This window comes from Mauremys mutica, chromosome 9 (assembly GCF_020497125.1).
Source record: "Mauremys mutica isolate MM-2020 ecotype Southern chromosome 9, ASM2049712v1, whole genome shotgun sequence".
Classification (NCBI taxonomy): Eukaryota; Metazoa; Chordata; order Testudines; family Geoemydidae; genus Mauremys; species Mauremys mutica.
In genome coordinates, this window is record NC_059080.1 from 22,145,511 (window position 1) to 22,164,678 (window position 19,168).

The window sequence follows — 19,168 nt, forward strand, 5'->3', positions numbered from 1 at the left end:
TCGTGAGGCTGACATGCAAGAGCAGCTTCTGGCTGATATTTTGAAAACTTCTTGCTAGCTTCCTTATATGTGTCCTAGTCAAGTTGATTAGCCCATGACAGCAAAAGAAAGTTTGCCCATTGGGAGGAAGTCTGTGCTGGATGCTGACTGTAGGGTGACCGGATAGCAAGTGTGAAAAATTGGGATGGGGTGGGGGGTAATAGGAGCCTATGTAAGAAAAAGCCCCAAATATCAGGACTGTTCCTATAAAATTGGGACATCTGGTCACCTTAGCTGACTGAGGGTTGATTTTGCTCTGTTACACTAGTGCAAATTTTGGAGTAACTCTGGTATAACAGAGAACAGAATGGGACCCCACCCCAGTTCCCTTGACAGGGTTTGCAGACACAATGGGACAAATTCAACTCTGGTGTCATCAATGGAGTTACACTAGAGATCATGCTGGGCCAGTGTCTCTTTCTTGCACCCCATATGGTGAGACTTGAGCCCTGATTGTGGGTTACATGTGACTCCAGTACAGGGTCTACCATTTGGGAATACCGCTAATGTAAGGAGCTACCCCAGACAGCATAGAGAGAGTGGAATATCTTTATGCTGCCCCCTGCCCCTTATCATCCTGCAGAAGAGGAAGTATTGCTAGAGCAGTCAATTCTAACCATTCTGGCCATTGCAGGATGCTCTAATCCTTAATCTGGAGATTGGAACAGTGGCATAAAGTCCCTTGACTCCCTCAGCCTATGAGTTGCACTGAGCTTGGAGCCAGAGCCTTTGCATTCAGTTCCTGGCATGTTAATACCAGAAAGATGTAGACAAATTGGAGGAAAGGCAGAGAGATAATAAAAATGATTAAGGGTCTGGAGGGACTGACTTGGAGAAAAGACTAAAATAACCAAAAATGTATTGCTTGCCTTAAGGGCAACTCGGGAGACTATGATAATGGTCTGTGGAGGATCTCATTACTAAGGGCTGGGGGTAAAGGAATTGTTTAGGTGATCCAGGAGGCAGCATGGTCTAGCTCTTGTATAGCACTTTTCATCAGATCTCAAAGTGCTTCACAATGGAGGTCAGTATCATCATCCCCACTTACAAATGGGGAAACTGAGGCACAGAATGGGGAAGTGACTTGCCCAAGGTCACCAAGCAGGCCAGTGGTAAAGCCAGGAACAGCACCCAGATCTCAAAAGTTCCAGTCTAGTATTCTATCCAGCAGGCAATGCTGCCTCCCTGAAGCAGCATGTTCTAGTGAACAGGGCAAGGATCACAGGGTTAGAAGTGGGATCTCTTCCCAGCTCTGCAACTGACTTGTCGAATGATCTTGCACAAATTGCTTCATTTCTTTGTGTCTCAGTTTTCTCCTGTGCAAAGCCTTTTGCTTTTTATGTATTGCAACTTTCTGTTTCTAATAATCTGTGTGCAAAAGCCATTTTGTTCCCAGAGATCAGTGCAGGCTGTTGGAAAGGACACACTGTAAGCTTTCCCAGGGAAACTTTACTTCTGTTCTTTCTTATCTCTTAATTTAAGAAAGCTGGTTTTCTCTGTGCATAGAAATAAGTACCTTTCCCTCCCCATCCCCCAGAATAACTGAGATTATGAATTTTTTTGAGCTGTGTTGAGATCTATGGATTAAAAAGCCCTAACATTATATTTAAAAGATACTGGACTGTTAAAAGTAATGCAAAAGCGGTACTGCAGTAGCTTGTGTGTCTAACAGAGTACTGTATAGTACCTCATCTAAATGGTTATAGGTGGGAGTAATTGAGCAATGAAATATTGTACGCTTGCCACAAGAAAATTCTGACTGGTGAGATCCAGTTGAGATAGTGATAGTCTCCCAAATGAAGCTGGAGTAGTTTCAGCACTTGAACATACTTAAAACTGGACTGGACAAAAAGAACAAGAGTACTTGTGGCACCTTGAGAATATACTGTAGGAATAGTCTTCTAACCTTCCAGCCCTTTGGCAGGACTGTGTGAAACAGGCCTTTCCGTGTCTAATTTTTAAGACTCTTGCCAGGGGGTGGAGGAGGAAGGGCAAATGTGGAACCGCATTGTCCTGCTCCAACTGGTTTGTGGTGCACATGCATCCACAGCACCTGAGCTCATGCTAGTAGGCAGCCACACACTTTTGCATAAGCAAGCATTTAAAAGCAAGAGGAAGAATATATCTTACAAGGCACTGTAGTAATCAGTGTGCTCTCAGGAAAGTCCCTGAGATCTGCTAAGGTTAATTGGCTATTTAAAGCTGTCACCACAGAGTCTCCTGACAAACATGATTTTACTGACTGAAGTTGGCAGTTGTTTGTCACCTGGCTATGTGACTTGCAAATGAGTTGCTGTTCTCACTTGAAGTTGAAAAGTCTAAGGCGACTGACTGTGAAGTGACTAGTCTGTATGTGTGGCTCTGCCCTCTACTGGCTAGAACTGGACCCCAACTGTGTCATAGAACTTATACAGTGAGATGTTTAGAGTCTCCTCAACTAGGCCAAGCAGTAGGGTCTTGTGCTCTTGGAGCAGGAGGATCCAAGTTCTGTTCCTGTAGGCAGAATAGTGACTGCCCTGGAGTCCTGGGTGGCCATGGGTGTGTTAAAATATGAAGTCTTATGTATTCGATACCAGAAATAATTCAAAAATATTACTTAGGGTTTTTTTCTCAATTGTATCAGCTAGCAGGTTAAATGCCAGCCACTGCATAGCCAGCTGATCTCTGCTTATGTGCAAACACACCAGTAGGTTTTACATGGCTCCATCACATAGCAGAAGTTCTGTGACACTTGTTTGCAACATCACAGTACAGTGTGTGAAGCCTCATGACAGGAAGCTCAGATACTGCGCTCAGGTACAGTCAGATGAGGTTAAGGTGGCTAAAATGATTCTGAAAATGCCAGTATGGGTGTTCACAAAGATTCTGTGGTTCCTGGAGTGATTCCCATGCTCCAGAGAGGGGATGGTCTCTGACAGACACTCCCAATAAAGCCCTGATCTCAAAGGCAAGACCTTTATGGCCAAGGTTCCTCATGAACAATTAAACATGTCTCAGTGGGATGTTTCTAGATTTAGGGGATGCATCAAAGAACTAACACCGCACCAGGTCAAAAAGTTAAATAGTCTCCAAAACACTAATAGGCACATCAAAAATGTGTGCATATAGATTAAAAAAAAACCCTCTCTAGTTTAGGCTGCATAGCAATCTCCATTCAAAGGCCTCTCTAAAACTCTTGCTCTTTTGGCAGACGTTTTCAATGCTTAGGGGTCCAATCCCTGCAAATAGCCATATGAGTAATGTTAGTCATGTGTAAATATTTGCAGCATCAGGGTCTTGGGCCCTGATCCACAAAGGCATTTAGGCACCTAACTCCCATTGGTTTCAGTTGATTCTCAAACACTTTTTGAGAATATGGGCCTCAATTTATACAACATTATTTATTTATTTATTTGTTTATTTAGCCAAAAATTCAGCCATGTCAGCACAAGAGTGCAGAAATATTTCCATTATTTAAAAATATATATGTGACTTAAATGCTTAACCATGCACCCTTAATACTTTGTGTAGCTTGTCTGTGTATATTTCATACAAATGTAAAACTGCTGCACATGCTTCTAGTCTAGAATGATGAACAATGGGATCAGTACACAGGCACTGTGACAGAATTTGTATTCTGGTGTTGTGGGGTTCTTCACTTATTTGGAAGTCTCCGTTAGGCAATGGTGCTTGGTTTAATTTTGTGGTTTTCCTTTGTTTTTTATCTCTCCAAGGGGTGGGGAAGGGGAGGAAATAGTTAATAATTACAGTTTTCATTCTCAGGCATTCTGTATATGTAACCCTTCTTCCAGGCTGAGTTGATAGCAGCAAGGGCTGGGTTCAGTACATAGGGGTCCCCTCCCAACAACGTAATGCAAAACCAGCTTGAGCCCCCACCCAGTGACCTGGGAAAATCTTACACACACCCCTGGGCACCTCAAAGAGGCAATACTTCCCCTCTTGCAAGCACAGAGTCTCGGTGTAGCAGAAAATGTTTAATAACATGAGGTAAACGACCTCAGCATTAAATTGGGAAAACACCACAACTAGGGTTCATAGACCAAACCATGAGCAAAGACCCACCTCAGCAAATTGGGCCACATCCTTTCCCTTTGGTTCTTGAGTCCAGCAACCCAAAAATCACCCAAAGTCCCAAAAGTCTCTGTCCCTAGTCAGTGCAGCCCCAGAGTTCAAAAGTTTATCTGCAGAGTTTTACCCCCTCCCCAGCCTGGGTGGAAATAGAGGGGGGAAAGGGGCATCTTACATGGTCCAAGGCCAACTGCCCCGCCTCTCCATGGGGTTCTGCTGCAACCTTCACCACAAGCCGCTCCACTCCACCAGCCGTCCCATGAGCTGCTCCAGCCATCCCTCAAACTGCTCTGCTCTGCCACTCCACCAGCCGTCCTGTGGGCTGCTCCAACCATCCCACAACCTGCTCCGCTTCACTCACCATCCCATGGGCCGCTCCAACCATCCCGCAACCTGCTCCGCTCTGCTTCACTCGCCATCCCATGGGCCGCTCCAACCATCCCGCAACCTGCTCTGCTCTCCCAGCCACTTAGCAATATATCTTCAGGCTCCGCCCCTAGTTAACTCAGCACTCAGTGATTTCAGCTTGTAGTAGGGGAGCCCCAGTGCTGGTGCACCATTGGCCCAAAGTGAATTCAGCACAGCAGCCTGTAACTAGACTCTTAATAGAATCAAAATTAGCTCTGCTTTTCAACAGTGGAGAGAAGAGGAGGTGCAAATGACATTTCAGGCCCTCAAAGGGAGCCCACATGACCAGGCACAAATACCCAGCCCCCAGCCTCCCTCCCTCCCTCTCTCTCTCACTCACTCAATTCACTGGGTTTTGGAACCCATGTCCCTTATCTAGCAAGTGCTACTTAGTTGATGGTGAATCCCTCTGTCATAAAACAGTTCCACTGGCCTTGATTCACATAATCAGGGTAACAACACTTTATTCTTCCTGCCCCATAACAGAGAAACTGGGGATTCCACAGCAGCCAAAGTGACCATTTGGGTGGCTGTGGGCTCATGCTAGGCGGGATGGGTGTGCCTATGCAAACAAGACCAGCCCCTGAAGTTGTTTTGCACAACTTGCCATAATTCACCACCAGATGTCAGGGTAGAGCTCATCCTGACTCCGCTTACACATAAATAAATGAATCAAGGTGGTAGGGTGGCTTAAGGGATTTGGAATGGATGTCAAGCTTTTATTATGGTGCTTTGAATCCAACCAAAGCTAGTATGTTAGTGACAAAAAGTTATCACCATCTGATGGCTCTTTGGCCAAGGTTTCAATCTATTTCCTAATATACAGAAAACCCCCCTATCCCTCATGCCACACATTGCTCCCTTCTTCATGACAATCTTGGTGGAGAGCTGAAGTAACGTGCCCAGTGCTATAGAAGGAATTGGTGGCAGAGCTGTAAATGGAATCCAGGAGTCCTGGCCCAATACATGATGAAGCCCCAGCCCCAAGCATGTTCAGGTGGTGGAATATGTCATTGCTCTTTCTGTTTAACATTCTCTGACTCTTCTCATATTAGATATTTACTGAAGCTAGGTCTTTCTAATGCACTTCAAAAAAAAAAGTGGTGTATTTGTGTGGGATAGCACACCTATCTGCTCTTCCATTCACAGAAAACTTCCCTAAGCCTCTAGTAATGCAGGAAAATATTGCATGTATCTGCACCTCTGTTTATCTGTATGTCATCATATGTGCAGTATATGCAGATTTGAAACTGTCATGTCTTTTATTTCCTGGGTACTCCACCCTTCAACTTCTACATACTGTCCCTGTGTATATCCTTTAGGAGTTATTGTGTTCTTAGAGTTGCTGTAGCCTGTTGCAGAGCAGGACACAATCTGTTCTCAGACTCAGTTCTTTCTTGTTGTCCTAAACTTTTTATAAAAAGGTACGTGTGGCTGAAAATTCTTTTGCTCTTTCTATATTGAAACATTACAGTATGACTGGGGACATATCTGTTTCTGTATGTATAGTAAGTGAGCATTAGTGGAGAGTGGGACAGAGAGAGCAGGTAGTACGCTGAAGAACAAAACTGAAGTGAAAAATTTCCTACAGCTTTTGCCATTGTTTGGGTAGGGCACAAGAGAAGATGCTGTTGGTAGGGATATCAAGGTTTTCTGAAAGAATCATCCAACTTAAAATAACAGAAGCAGCATTTACCCGCACCCAACACAGAGCTAGGGAAATCGCACTGATTTTATACGGTATTTACCCAGGGGTTTCTCATTACAGTTGAGGTGTTTTCTTGTTTCCTCTCATGTATAGTTCAAATCTGTTGTGCATACACAGATAAAACACAGATGCACACACAAAATCAGGCAAAGATGCAGATGTGGGCAGACAGAAATGGACATTCAGACCCAGACGCACATGCCACTCGTTTATGTCTTGTATATATAGAAATGTTCCTTCCTCTATGGCAGAGCTTTGTAAGGTAAGATTGAAGACAGATTTAAAAGTAGATTGTACCCCAGGGGAGCTCATGCCTCTGAAACATTGGAGATGGGATGGCAGAGTTTTCCAGACCCCAGAATAATGACCCTGAAAATGAGCTCTGACAGGTTGGATGTGATACTGCAGGGCTTACTGGGCAGGGGAACAATTTCCATATCAATATTCAGAGAGCCTTCGGGTGCAATAGCCTGTGCAGGGACAAATATTCATTTGATTTTAGATGGGAAGAAAAGGCCTCACTTTATACTGGGGCTTAAATAAATATATGGAGATATTCCTATCTCACAGAACTGGAAGGAACCCTGAAAGGTGATTGAGTCTAGCCCCCTGCCTTCACTAGCAGGACCAAGTACTGATTTTGCCCTAGATACCTAAGTGGCCCCCTCAAGGATTGAACTCAGAGTTTAGCAGGCCAATGCTCAAACCACTGAGCTATCCCTCCCCCCTTCTTTACAAGCTGAGTCAACAAAAGGTCAAGAGTTCAGCATGCACCAATATGAAACCAGCGTTCTTCAGAAAAGTCCAGTGCCACTGTTGAGTTTGGGAACGTGAACCAAGGAGGTATCGGATTCATCAGTGTTGTGATGATGCAATGTATTAGGGCTCTAGCCTCTTTGTGCTGGAGACCCAAATTCAAATTTAGGCTTGTCTGGAACGTCCCATTCTTGTTCTGTTTGTGTAAACCCCCAAATAATGACAAATCGACACAACTGGACTTCTCCAGTCAAGGGGCTAGAGAGTGGAATAAGCAGTAGATAGTTCATGTCAAGGCTGAGATGCATCAGAAGAGCTGTGGAAGGGCACAGAAGCAGAGTAAGCAGAGGCTGTAACAGGTCTGGACTGAGGTGCATTGATAGAATTGGGGTTGAAAGCAGGACTTGTGGTAGGATGTGTTGCAAATCTGGACTAAGATGCATTGGCAGAGCTGTGTTTTGAGAAGGGGTGTCTATATTGCTACAGCAGGGGTGTTGCAAGTTCACCTAAGTTCCACAGGCAGAGCTGTGGAAGGGAAGTTCACACAACACCTGCGTGCTCTGTCACAAACATTACATTTGTTCACTTGAAAAAAAAAAAGTAATGTGTGTTAGTAAATATATAAGAACAGAGTTTTCCATTGGAAAACCAAGCCACAACTTCCTGACTGAGTCTTCCTTCTGAGTTTCTCTGTCAGTGCTCTGTCCACTGTTTTCTTTCCCATCCAGCAACACAACAAATAATAAGGGAGAAGAAAGGAACCAAATTTTTGCATACTTCCAAAAATAAGAGTTGAGCTGTGGCTGGAATATGGCTTTATTCCTAGGCAAAGGTTTGTTGAGGTTACCTAGCAGCCCAGTGTGTTTGGCACTCTCCAAAACACACACGCATTCTGATTGTAACAGAATTGGTATTGTCCTTCAGTTGAAGCTAAAGGTGTAGCATGACTCTGTTCCCTGTGGGTTCATCTCAGAACCAAGGGATTCTGGGACTTATAGTTCCCAGGATGGTTAGAGATGTAGGCCTAGCAGCAACAAATGTTGGGAAGGAAAGCTGCATTTTGCTCCATCTGACGGGTTTTGCTGTTGGGTCCTTTACGTCAAAGGGCTTTGGAAGAGCCTCAGGCCAGGGCTAAAGGGAGAACAAAAGGACTGGATAAAGTTTCTTGAGGAAGAGATGGGGGGGGAGGTTTGGCTAAAAAGCCTGAGAGAGCTGAGCCCTGGGAGGGGAATTAAGGAGCAACTGGGGGTATCATTATTATAACTTGGAAAGGAGAGCATAGCTGGAGAATTTGTTTCATGTGGACATCTTTTTGCATTGGACCTAGGAAGGAATGGATGATTGATGATGATGTTGTTGTTATTATTATTAGGTTTGGCTGGAGACTTAAATGAACTCCCAAGAGCAAGGGAAACTCAGGAAGGGACTGTACCTGATAGCAGAAAGGTAAGCAACTGTTACACTACCTCAACAAATACTAAAATTTGGTATTAAGTGAAGAATTGGCTACTTTATTGAACACATACAGCACAACAGGAGCATACACTAAACAAGCCTTGTGAAAGTTCTACTTACCTATTAGCCTGAGAGGAGTTTCTCTTTTTTTTAAGGCCAAGTAAAATATCACTCCAAAATGTTTTTTTCCTTTTTCATCATTGTAAGGAGCGGGTGAGGAGATTGTGCTCAGGCTGGTAAGTTTACTCCAGCCTTGTGAAATAGTCTTGAAAACTCTCCTGTAGTGTCCTGAAACAGTGCTTATTGGGTCTTATTTGAAAATGGGGAGGGATTTTTTGGGGAGTATCTCTACTACTACAGTTATCTTAAAGTCCATTTCCTGGGCATTACATTCTAGAGATTGTGAATTATACCTGGGATTGAAAACAATATATATATGAATATCAAAACCTTCCCTCTGCTAAAAGCCAGCCCTCTTTCCTGATGAGAGAACCTGTTAGGTTTTTGGGTGAGATCTTTCTGACTGCCTTAGCTTGAACTGAGCTGCAAGAAGGCCATGTGATTTGCCCCGACCCGCCCACTTCCCACTGAGAAATTCAGGCCACCACATGCCCTGTGGGTTTGACAACTCTGCCTATAGGTAGCCCTGTCTCTCTCTCTCTCATTTTTATAATACTCTACACATGGGGTTGCTGACTTGTCATACAACCTTCGGGTATCAAAATAATTTCCAAATTCCTGTTCCCCTTCTTTCCTCAACTATCTTTCTAAGTTTATTAATAACAAAACTGAGACCAGGTAAAATATTTGCATGAAAACGAGTACTTATTCCCAGTACATCAAAACTCTTAGCTCAGAAAAGTAATCTTCAATCCTACCCTGTTCCAAGAACTGTGAAAACTATATCTTCCTATCCCACTAATAATAGCAAGTTCTTGGAAGCTCTTATTTCCCTGCTGGCAAATTCAAACTGCTTAGTGGAAAATAAATGATCTGAATTATTTTTCCTTTATAAATTCTGAATAACTCTTAAAAAATACTGCAGGTATCTTGAGGTGACATTTGCAGCCACACACCATGTGGATATTTATTCACAGTGTGTGTAAAGCAAAGGCATGTTCACTTCTGTAATAAGTGCTGCTAGCCAACAATGATTCTGAAGTATCAGCTATCTTCCAAGACCAGATAACAGCAGCAACACAACATTTAATATGGATGTCCTTTCCAAAAGCAGAATCGTAGAAAATGATTACTAGGATTTGAAACTGGCTTCTGTCCAGTACAATCTCTGCAGAGCTAAGCACACATTGCATCCTATTGATTATGAAGTCTAGTTAAGTTTTGCAGGGACTGTGAAAAAGAGAAACTTTCTATGACTTACAGGCATAAAGAGAGACTTAAAAAAAGCCAGAGAAACTTGTCTTCTCAAACAGATAATTAAATATATCCATAGTACCTTCCATTAGAAAATCTCACAGTACCTTATAAACATGAACAAATTAAGTTCTCTGAGAGAGAACTGATCCCCATTTTATAGATTTGGAGACGGGGACAAGAGTAGGTGGTACACTGAGAGAAGTGACTTACCGCAGGCACCCAAGAAGACCTATGCCAGAGTTGGGACTAAAAGCTGTAATATCTGCACTCACTCCTATCAATATACTACCATGGCTATAGGTCAGCTCTCATAGAGCTATGCCTTAAACCACTGAAGTCCATGGCAAAGCTCCCAGTGACTTCAAATAGAACCAGAATTGTTTTTTTCAGGATTGCCTAGGAAGACACACCCAAACAGCACAGGACTGATGTATGAAGAAAACATACATTAAGAGATTAGAGAGCAACCCACAAGCAGCTATCCTGTGCAAAGAAATAGCTTAACACGTTTGAGCTAAACATGGTGTTTTGTGATGGGAGAGTAGGAGGAAGCAGACGGTGTTAAGAAGGAAAGAGAAATGCAAAGGGGCAGACCATTGGGGCAGATGGAGTAAGAGGTAGGAGTAGAGTTATAAAGGAAGGAAGGGAGGGAAGGGTGTGGGAGTGGAAGGAAAAACGGGACAGATGGAGGTAAAGGAGAGTGGGAGTAAAATGGAGGATTAAATATGGTAAGGCAGGAAGGTGAAAAGGGAAGGAAGGAGATAAGAGCTGAGTAAAGGTAAGAGAGAACAGAGAGGGAGATGCAACTTGAACTGCAGGTGGTCTCTCATGTACCCATAATACCAACTGTGGCTTTGCCTATTTCAAAGTTTCCAAAACAAAAAAGGAGAGTTCCAATCTAGCTTCCTCTGACTAGTCTGTTGCTCTGTATCTTTCCTTTTGCCTCAGTTCTCAAGGGAGGGAGGGGGAGACAAAGGACTTAAGTCATTTAAAAAAATTAAAATACTTGGTCTCTTCCAGAGTTAGTTTGAAGGCTCATTTAATAGGAAAAACTTTGCATTTAATCCAAGGGTAGATGAGGGCAAAAGACACAGCAGGAGCTAGTTAGACTGTCAGGCAAAGAATAGACTTGCTAGTAAACCTCTAGTTCTCACTATAATCCCAGAATTAGAACTTGGAAGATCCTGGCACCCAGACCTGTCCATAGACTACTTTTCTTTTTCTCATCTTCTCTGATAGATTTGGGGAATATATACAATATGTGGATAGATCCTGCATGCATTTTAGAACATAAAGGATTGGCATGAGACCACTGAACTTGCCATAAATGTCCCTAAAATCAGATTGTGAGCACTTGGAGGTCAACAAAGACTTCTTATTTCTCTGTCAGAAATGAAGAGTACTTTATAAATAGTTTTTGTATATAGTCTACGTATCAAAGAAACTCTGATTCAAAGTGGCTTCCCCCCAAAGCATAAAGCCTTCCTATGAATCAGAATCCCAAATGTTAGCAGAGCCCACAGCTCTTGAATGTCTGCATTGCTTTACAGGAAGAGATACTGGTGATCAAAAAAAACCCTGTATTCACACACTGGACATCATTGTAATAATCTGTGTAAAATATGCCTTGTGAAGTATCATTTAAAAGCTAATAATACACTGATCATCAATATTCTTGAGTAATGTATGTACAACATGCGTACTGAGGTACGAACATAAGCTCAAATTATCACTATGATGTGCTTATCAGACAACTCTGTGGAGGGGTAAACCAGTTTCTCAAAGACAAAGGACAAACTGATACCTTAGCCAGGTGTCATCAAAGTTGATTGGCAATCACCTGTCCAGTGGCCATAGTTTGGCAATGAAGAGGGGCAGGAACAGATCAATTTGCATTTTAGCAAACAACCACATGGAACCTCTTTCACCCTAGACTCCATGTCTCCTTTCTCACAGCTAGAATGAACTTTATCTAGGGTAGCCCTTGGGGAAAATGCATTTCAAATGGTGACTGGACTATACAAGTGAAGGGCAAAAATACCACAAGCTATCTCTCTCTCTCTCTCTCTCACCTAAGAAAACCAAGGAACCGATCTTTGACTTTGGGCTTTAATCCTGAGAATTTGGTCAGACATGTTGCTGGTAACCTGTTATAAGGATTTTACCTTGAATCAAGTCTAGCTTGTTAAGTTTTAGCTACTAGAAAGTGTCTTATCTTTATTTGTCTTGTAACCATTTCTAACTGATACTTGTACTCACTTAAAATCTCTCTCTCTCTGTAGTTAAATAAACTTGTTTTATTTTTAATCTGAACCCATCCAGTGCTGTGTTTAAACTGAACTGTTTGGTAAGCAAACTGGCATGCTGACCCTTTACAGGGGCAATGGACCTTTAATCTCTGAACTGTCCAGGAGAAGGCTGGACAGTGCAGAACACAAATGTTGGGGAAAATTTGGGACTGGAAGTGTGTTGGGGTCACCCTGCAAGTAGTAACCAAGACTGGTGGAAGCTAGAATGTGATTGGTGTGTTGCTGATAGGTGCTGAGGTCAGAGTTGCTGGACCAGGGCTGCAGCTATACACAGACACTGAAGGTGTGACCTGCATGCTGGTAGGCTGTGTGTGAGTGGCTCTGGTTGAGAGCTGCAACAGCAAAGCATTGTAAGACACCCAAGGCTACGGTGCAGCTAGTGACACAACCCCTCACTGGTCTGGATTGCTCCCCGGAATGTTACAATACTATCCTTAAGATGCCTCAAAGTTCTTCTTGCTTTGCCTGCCAAGACACATCTGAGAGGTTAGGTATTTGAAAGGGGAGGAAGTTGGCAGCTGTCCTTTGTGCAATCCAATTTCTCTCTTTGGAATTTCAGTCTTCTTGCTCTGCTGAGATATGGCCTTTTGGATCAACTGAGATACAGTTTGGAAAATCAATAGCTTTTCAGCCTTTATGACAAAAGGCAGCAACATCACATGCTTGTTTCTTATTATTCTAAGTATTGTTTTTTTTGTTTTGAGAAGAAAAGCATCTCTACCTAGTTGTCAGATTTTGGGCACCATATCAAAGAACATAAAATAGTTATCTTTCACCATAAGTAGGACACATTTATCTGTCTCTTTTTTTGTGTAACGCTCAAATCCAATATAGGAAATGAGGGACCTGTTAAATGTCTCTCTTTTGTGAACAGCAATGTAGTCAGTTTTAGACACACAGAACAAATATGAAGAGTATGAAAGATGCCTTTCAAGTCATGGATTCATGGGGGTGGAGGGGTATAAACTGAAACAATAGCTCCATGTACCAGGCTTGTTTATATAGAAGACTTGCATTCTTTGGGTTTTTTGGTGTCAGTCTTTGTGCAAATTATTTTATCTTTTAAGCCATAATAATCAGCATTTTAAATAATATCCACATATGAACAACAAATTGGTGGTTACTGTGCCATAAATTCAATATTTCTGCAGCAGAATTTGCAATTGATATCAAAGGGTAACTTGCCTTGTTATTTTCCTGATATTTTCCTGTTGCCTGTATACTCAAATAATTTAAAATCAAATTTATTATAACTGTATAATTTTAAAGCATTTTTAGATGAAATCCGAGTCATGTTGAAGCTAATTGGATTCTTTTTCCTTTGACCTCAGAGTTCCAATATTGATTTTTCACAATTTTGTGCTAAATTCAGCAGACTTAAAAGTGGGATGGTGTTGGTCATTTGACCCATTTACTTGCTAGTAAAAGGGCTACACTTCTGGTGATGGATGTTTGTATATGCTAGGACCTGCAGGCAGAATGTAGAGGAAGCTGACTACCTGGATTCTGCTTCCTCCAGGAATTGCTATACTAGTTTGGGCCAGTAAAACCACCTAGTCCAGTATCCCATCTTCAGCATTATACAGTATGAGCAGCTTCTCAGGAAGATATAAGGATCCTTGTAATAAACAATTATAAAATAACCTGCGCAAAGGGAAAGCTTCTTTGTGTAACTCCAGCAACTATGGTTGGCTTATGTCCTGAAGCAAAGGAGTTTATACCTTTTTTTTCCCCCCTCTCCAATATAACGGTAGATGTTCACACTGGAGCAGCTCCTCAGCTAGTGTAAATTGTCATAGCTCCATTGCAGTCAATAGAGCTATGACAACTTACACTAGCTGAGGATCTGCCCCGTTATCTGTATAAATACCTAAACCATTTTGAATCTTACTTTGTTTTCTGACTCTTACCCAGTTTCCGATCCCTGACGGTACAAGGCTCTTATCTCCCAGTACTTAGTCCCCTTAACTTCTTAGGCAAAACTTATATCAGACTTTTTTGAAAGTCCAGATAAATTATATCAATCAGCTCTTCTGTATACACTATTTAGTTTACATGTTCAAGTGAATTCAAGTAGATTAGATAGATCTGACTTTTCTTTGCAGAAGTCATGCTGGTTGGTTCCTCTCACCCTATTCAACTAGATGTTCTATAATGTTCTCTTTAATCATTGTTTCACCAGTTTACCTGGTACTTAAATGAGGTTCAGTGAGCTGTAATTCTCAGGATCACCCTTGTGCCGTTTGTAATGATTGTTACAACACTTGCTGTTCTCCAATATCAGCAGCTGACTTTAATGGAAAGTTGGCATGTATTTGTTAGCAGCTCAGTGGCTTCATTTGGAAATCCCCTTGAATTTTTGGACATCCTAGGGATTTGTTGCTTTTCTTTTTTATAAGTCCTAGCACTGCTTTGGATATTTCACGTTCTCGCAGCTCTGTCTTTCTGTTACCTCAGTCCTACTCATTTCGGGTATGTGTATCCACAACATCCTCTGTGGTGCAAAGAAATCATTTAGCTTCTTTCCAATGTCCCTATCCCCCTCAGTTGGCTCCCTTACTCCCTGGTAGTCTGTTGGAGCAACTGATTGAATTCTGAGTAGTTTTATATGAGTAAGGACTGCAGCATGAGACCAGATACATAGGCGCTGGAGCACCCACAGAAAAAAATTAGCAGGTGCTTGGCAGTTCCCCTCTCCGCCCCAGCGCCTCCCATCAGCCAGCAGCCCTGCTGATCAACTCCTCCCCCTCCCTGCCAGTGCCTCCTGCCTGCTTCCATCAGCTGTTTCGTGGCATGCAGGAGGCTTAGGGAGGAGTGGGGATGGGGCATGCTTGGGGGAGGGGGTGGGAAGAGGCAGGGTGGGGTAGGGACTTGGGAGAAGGGATGGGTGGGAGCAGGGCTTGGGATGGAGCAGGGGCAGGAAGAGGTGGGATGCGAATGGGGGTTTCGGGAAAGGGGTCAGGTGTGGGCTTAAGTTCCCTCTAAGCTGCCTGGCCATGCAACAGGCTATAAAGGACCATGCAGCCACAGCAGCCTGGAGAAGAGAGAGGTAGAGGGTGGGTGGAGATGGAGAGGGGAGAAAGTTGGGGCGTGCAGGGCTGCCCCGGGCTTCTCCCTCAGCTCCAGAGCTCCATGCTGGCCCTAGCCCCAGGACTGCCTGCACCCCAAACTCCTCATCCCTGGTCCCACCCCAGAGATCACACCCTCAACTGGAGCCCTCACCCACCCCATACCCCAGTGCTCTGCCCCAGCCCTTGAGCCCCCTCCCACACCTTAAACCCCTCATCCCCACCCCAGACCCCTCACCCCCTTGTACCCCAACCCTCTGCCTCAGCCCTGAGCCCCATCCTGCACCCCAAAACCCTCATCCCAGCCCACCCCAGAGCCTGCACCTGCAGCCAGAGCCCTCATTCCACCGCATCCCAACCCTCTGACCCAGCCCTGAGCCCCTTCTCACACTCCAAACCCCTCAGCCTCACCCACGCCACACATCACCTCCATATTGGTGCACATCATAAAATTCATTCCACGCATAGATATAAAAAATTAGAGGGAACATTGGTGGGGGCTGGGCCTGGGATGGAGCAGGAGGCCCCAGCCCCTGAGGAAGCCAGTGCCTATGCCCAGATAAGACAGATGCCCTAGTCAATAATTGCTGACTTGCAGAATAACTACCAAATCATTCTTTGTTCTAAGCATGCTCCTGATAGGTCCCTCTTCTTGACCAGATGTAGTAACAGCCCTAACTTCAACCCTTAGGAGAATTTGCTGTTCATCAGGAAAATTTGCTCTGAAGCCAAGGACCTGACAACTCCTCTTGGAAGAGAGAGAACTCTAGGAAGGAAACTAAGACTGTATTGTACTGTTAAAGGTGATTTATAGAGGTTTACTACTGATCAGCAAATCAATTTGTAGGATGCATTCTGCCTTGCAGGGCATGGGCATAAAGATTTTGGCATTGGAGGGACTGAAGCAGCTAAATGTATATAATTTAGAAAAAAAGACTGCTCCAAGGGGGCATAAGCAAAAAGACTCTAAATGTCTTCAAGATAACAATATGAACAAAGTTAGGAAAATACTCTGTTTTAAAGATTCATAGATTCCAATTCCAGAAGGAACCATTGTGATCCTCTAGTCTGACCTTGTGTACAATAACAGGCCATAGAACTTACACAAAATAATTCCTAGAGCAGATCTTGTAGGAAAAAAAAAATCCAAGCTTGGATTTAAAAATTGTCAGTGATGGAGAAACCACCACAACCCGTGGCAAACTGTTCCAATGGTTAATTACCTCAGTCAAAATTTTACACTTTATTTCCAGTCAGATTTTGTCTAGCTTCAACTTCCAGCCATTGGCTCATGTTATACCTTCCCTGCTAGACTGAAGCACCCATTATTAAATAGTTGTTCCGCAGGTAGATACTTATAGACTGTAACTGAGTCACACTTTAAGCTTCTCTTTGTTAAGCTAAATAGATTGAAGTCTTTGAGTCTATTACTGTAAAGTGTGATTTCTAATCATTTAATCATCCTCATGGCTCTTCTCTGAACCCTTTCCAATTTATCAACATCAGTGACTTGAAGCTAAGGATGGAAAAGTTTAAGCTAAACATTAGGAAAATATTCATTTTAACTCAAAAAGCAACTGAATCCTGGTGGTGATGGTCGGGGGGTGAGGGGGGAACATGATAGAGTCAGGTATCATCTTATGGGAATTACAGGCTAATGGTTAATGAAGAAAAGCTAACTCCTCACTATTAATTAGATTGACTTATAGATGTCAGAAACCAGCAGTAGTTTAGCGAGTCCATATTCTTGCTGTAGTTGGTGGTAGGAAAAATATTACCAACATTAATAGCATGGGTAAGGGTTATATTGAGTTGGAGAACAAAGGTCTCGGATCTGTTTAAATCACGTTTATCATTCCAGTAAGTGTTGCCAGCATTAGCATTATTTTGATTGCCATTATATGGCCAGGAAACACTCTGGATCATAGCCAAACTCCTAAAAGCATAAACGGAGAAGCCCTTGATTGGTTGTATTCCTGAAAACAAGCAAAGTTAGGTAGAGACCAGGTTTTATTTACTTCTGTAAATAACTCACAGAATGATTTTAGTTATTACCATGCAAGAAAATAGAAGTTCAGTTTAGTGCTGATTAATGCTATAGTATGGGATAGTAAAAAAAAACCCTGTATTTAAAGTGTTAAGGTTGCAAAATCAAGAACTCACAAGTTAGGAAATGCCAGATTAACATTCCCATGAAACTTTAATTCAGCCCCATTGTGCATATGCACAATAGAACACTGGTCTGTCAGTTCAAACCAACAGAAGAGCCTTTCACCTATGATTGACCTAATTAGGGTCAGAAGAAACTGTTATGGCTAAAACAAGAATTAGCATAAAACAAAACTTTACTGGAACTGAAACATTTTTGAAACTCTGACAAAAACAAACACAACAACAACTGGTTTGTTGTAGGTAGTTGGTGAGGGTTTTGGCCTTTTTTTTGTTTGTTTTTGTGAATCTGACAGACTGAATGTGAAAGTATATTGGTTCTTATACTTCATGTTTTTAGTCAGTTTTGAAGTCTGGGTTTCATGCACTAATACAACCTTTAGGCTTTGTCTACACTGGAACTTCATCAGCAAAACTTTTGTCATTCAGGATTATTAAAAAAAAAAAACACCCCCCGAACAACAAAAGTTTTACTGACGAAAAGCACCGCTATGAACAGCGCTTTGTCAGAGGAGCACTCTGGTCTCGTGGGGGGTGGAAGTTTTGTGTCAGCAGGAGAGCTCTCCTGCCTGATAAATAGCAGCTACACTGCACACCATGGCTGTGGTGACACAAGGTAGTGTAGACAAAGCCTTAGTTCTAGTACTCTGCAGGAGAATGTTTACACTTAAAAAAAAAAAAAAAAAAAGAAACATTTCCATCCATACGAGATTCTGCAGTGTGTGTATATACTAAAACTAATGTTTTGAGAGCATCTCTTTTAACTGTTCTTGGCTAAAACAATATTACTATAAGAGCAAAGTACGCCAGAAGAGCTCAGGGTTGTGTCTTCATAGTGGAAGACTACAGGATACTGATGGAGATGAAAAGATTGTTGCAAGGGGTATAAAATCTTCTGGGAGTTTAAAGTATTTACAACTCACTTGGTGCAGTTGCTCAGCAGAACTAAAAATGAATTGTTCTTTAATATCTTATTTACGGGCCTATTCATCACTATGATTCTGCCATTGTCAAGGTATACAGCCAGGAAGGGACTCAGTCTATCATGATTTCCTATTGCTGTTTTGCACTGAGGAAATCCTATATCTTATAATATACTAGAGTAAAAAGGACCCAATAAATCAAAACAATGAAATAGCCCCTTTTGTTTTTTCACTTAAATTTGAGGTAAATATTTTCGGAGTAAATCCAGCTCTGCTATCCCGAAGTTGGAAGCATGACGGTGCAGCTGATACACCAGGACAAACTTGGCATTTGGGTGTTGTCCTGATGGTAATGCTTAATGCACCTAATATATACAAGCCTTTTCTTCAATGAACATCACAATCACTAGTTTAAAAAAAACTTTGAAAGTGGAGCAAGCCTAAATCCTGGTTCAGTAAAAGCAGCGTTTCGGGGGACAGAAGGAGGGGAAGAGATATAAATATTCCCCTGCAATGTTGAAAATCCCAAAGCAACAGTGTTGAGCTTATGCATGAAAAAGGAAGTGAAACTGACAAGGTTGGTTTTGATCTCTAAACCAGGGTGGATTTATTTAAACCAAAGCTATTTGAATCAACTCTTCTAATTGTGATTTAAATAAGCAGTAAACCTTGGTCTAAATCAAACTTTAATCATGTTTTGCATTTGTACTTCAGTTATTTTCTTAACGAAAGATTGATTGTCATTAGTTCATAGCCATTAAAACATGTTATTTGCAAATGAATATAGCTTTTACACTAAATTTGGTGCTACTTTTTGCTAACCAAAAGGATACATTACTTAAGCAATTTGATAGCTTAACTTACATTTATTCAGAATCTTAGTTTTTA

General features: G+C 42.3%; 1 protein-coding gene across 7 annotated transcripts in view; it reads left to right on the forward strand.

The window, feature by feature from the left end:
* C9H8orf48 (chromosome 9 C8orf48 homolog) overlaps positions 1-19,168 on the forward strand; it is a 235,027-nt gene that overhangs the window by 130,662 nt on the left and 85,197 nt on the right. For all 7 annotated transcript variants that reach the window (XR_006582174.1, XR_006582178.1, XR_006582175.1 and 4 more), the window contains one exon: positions 8,352-8,425. The gene's annotated coding sequence lies outside the window, so the exon portion shown is untranslated. The remainder of the gene's footprint in view (positions 1-8,351; positions 8,426-19,168) is intronic.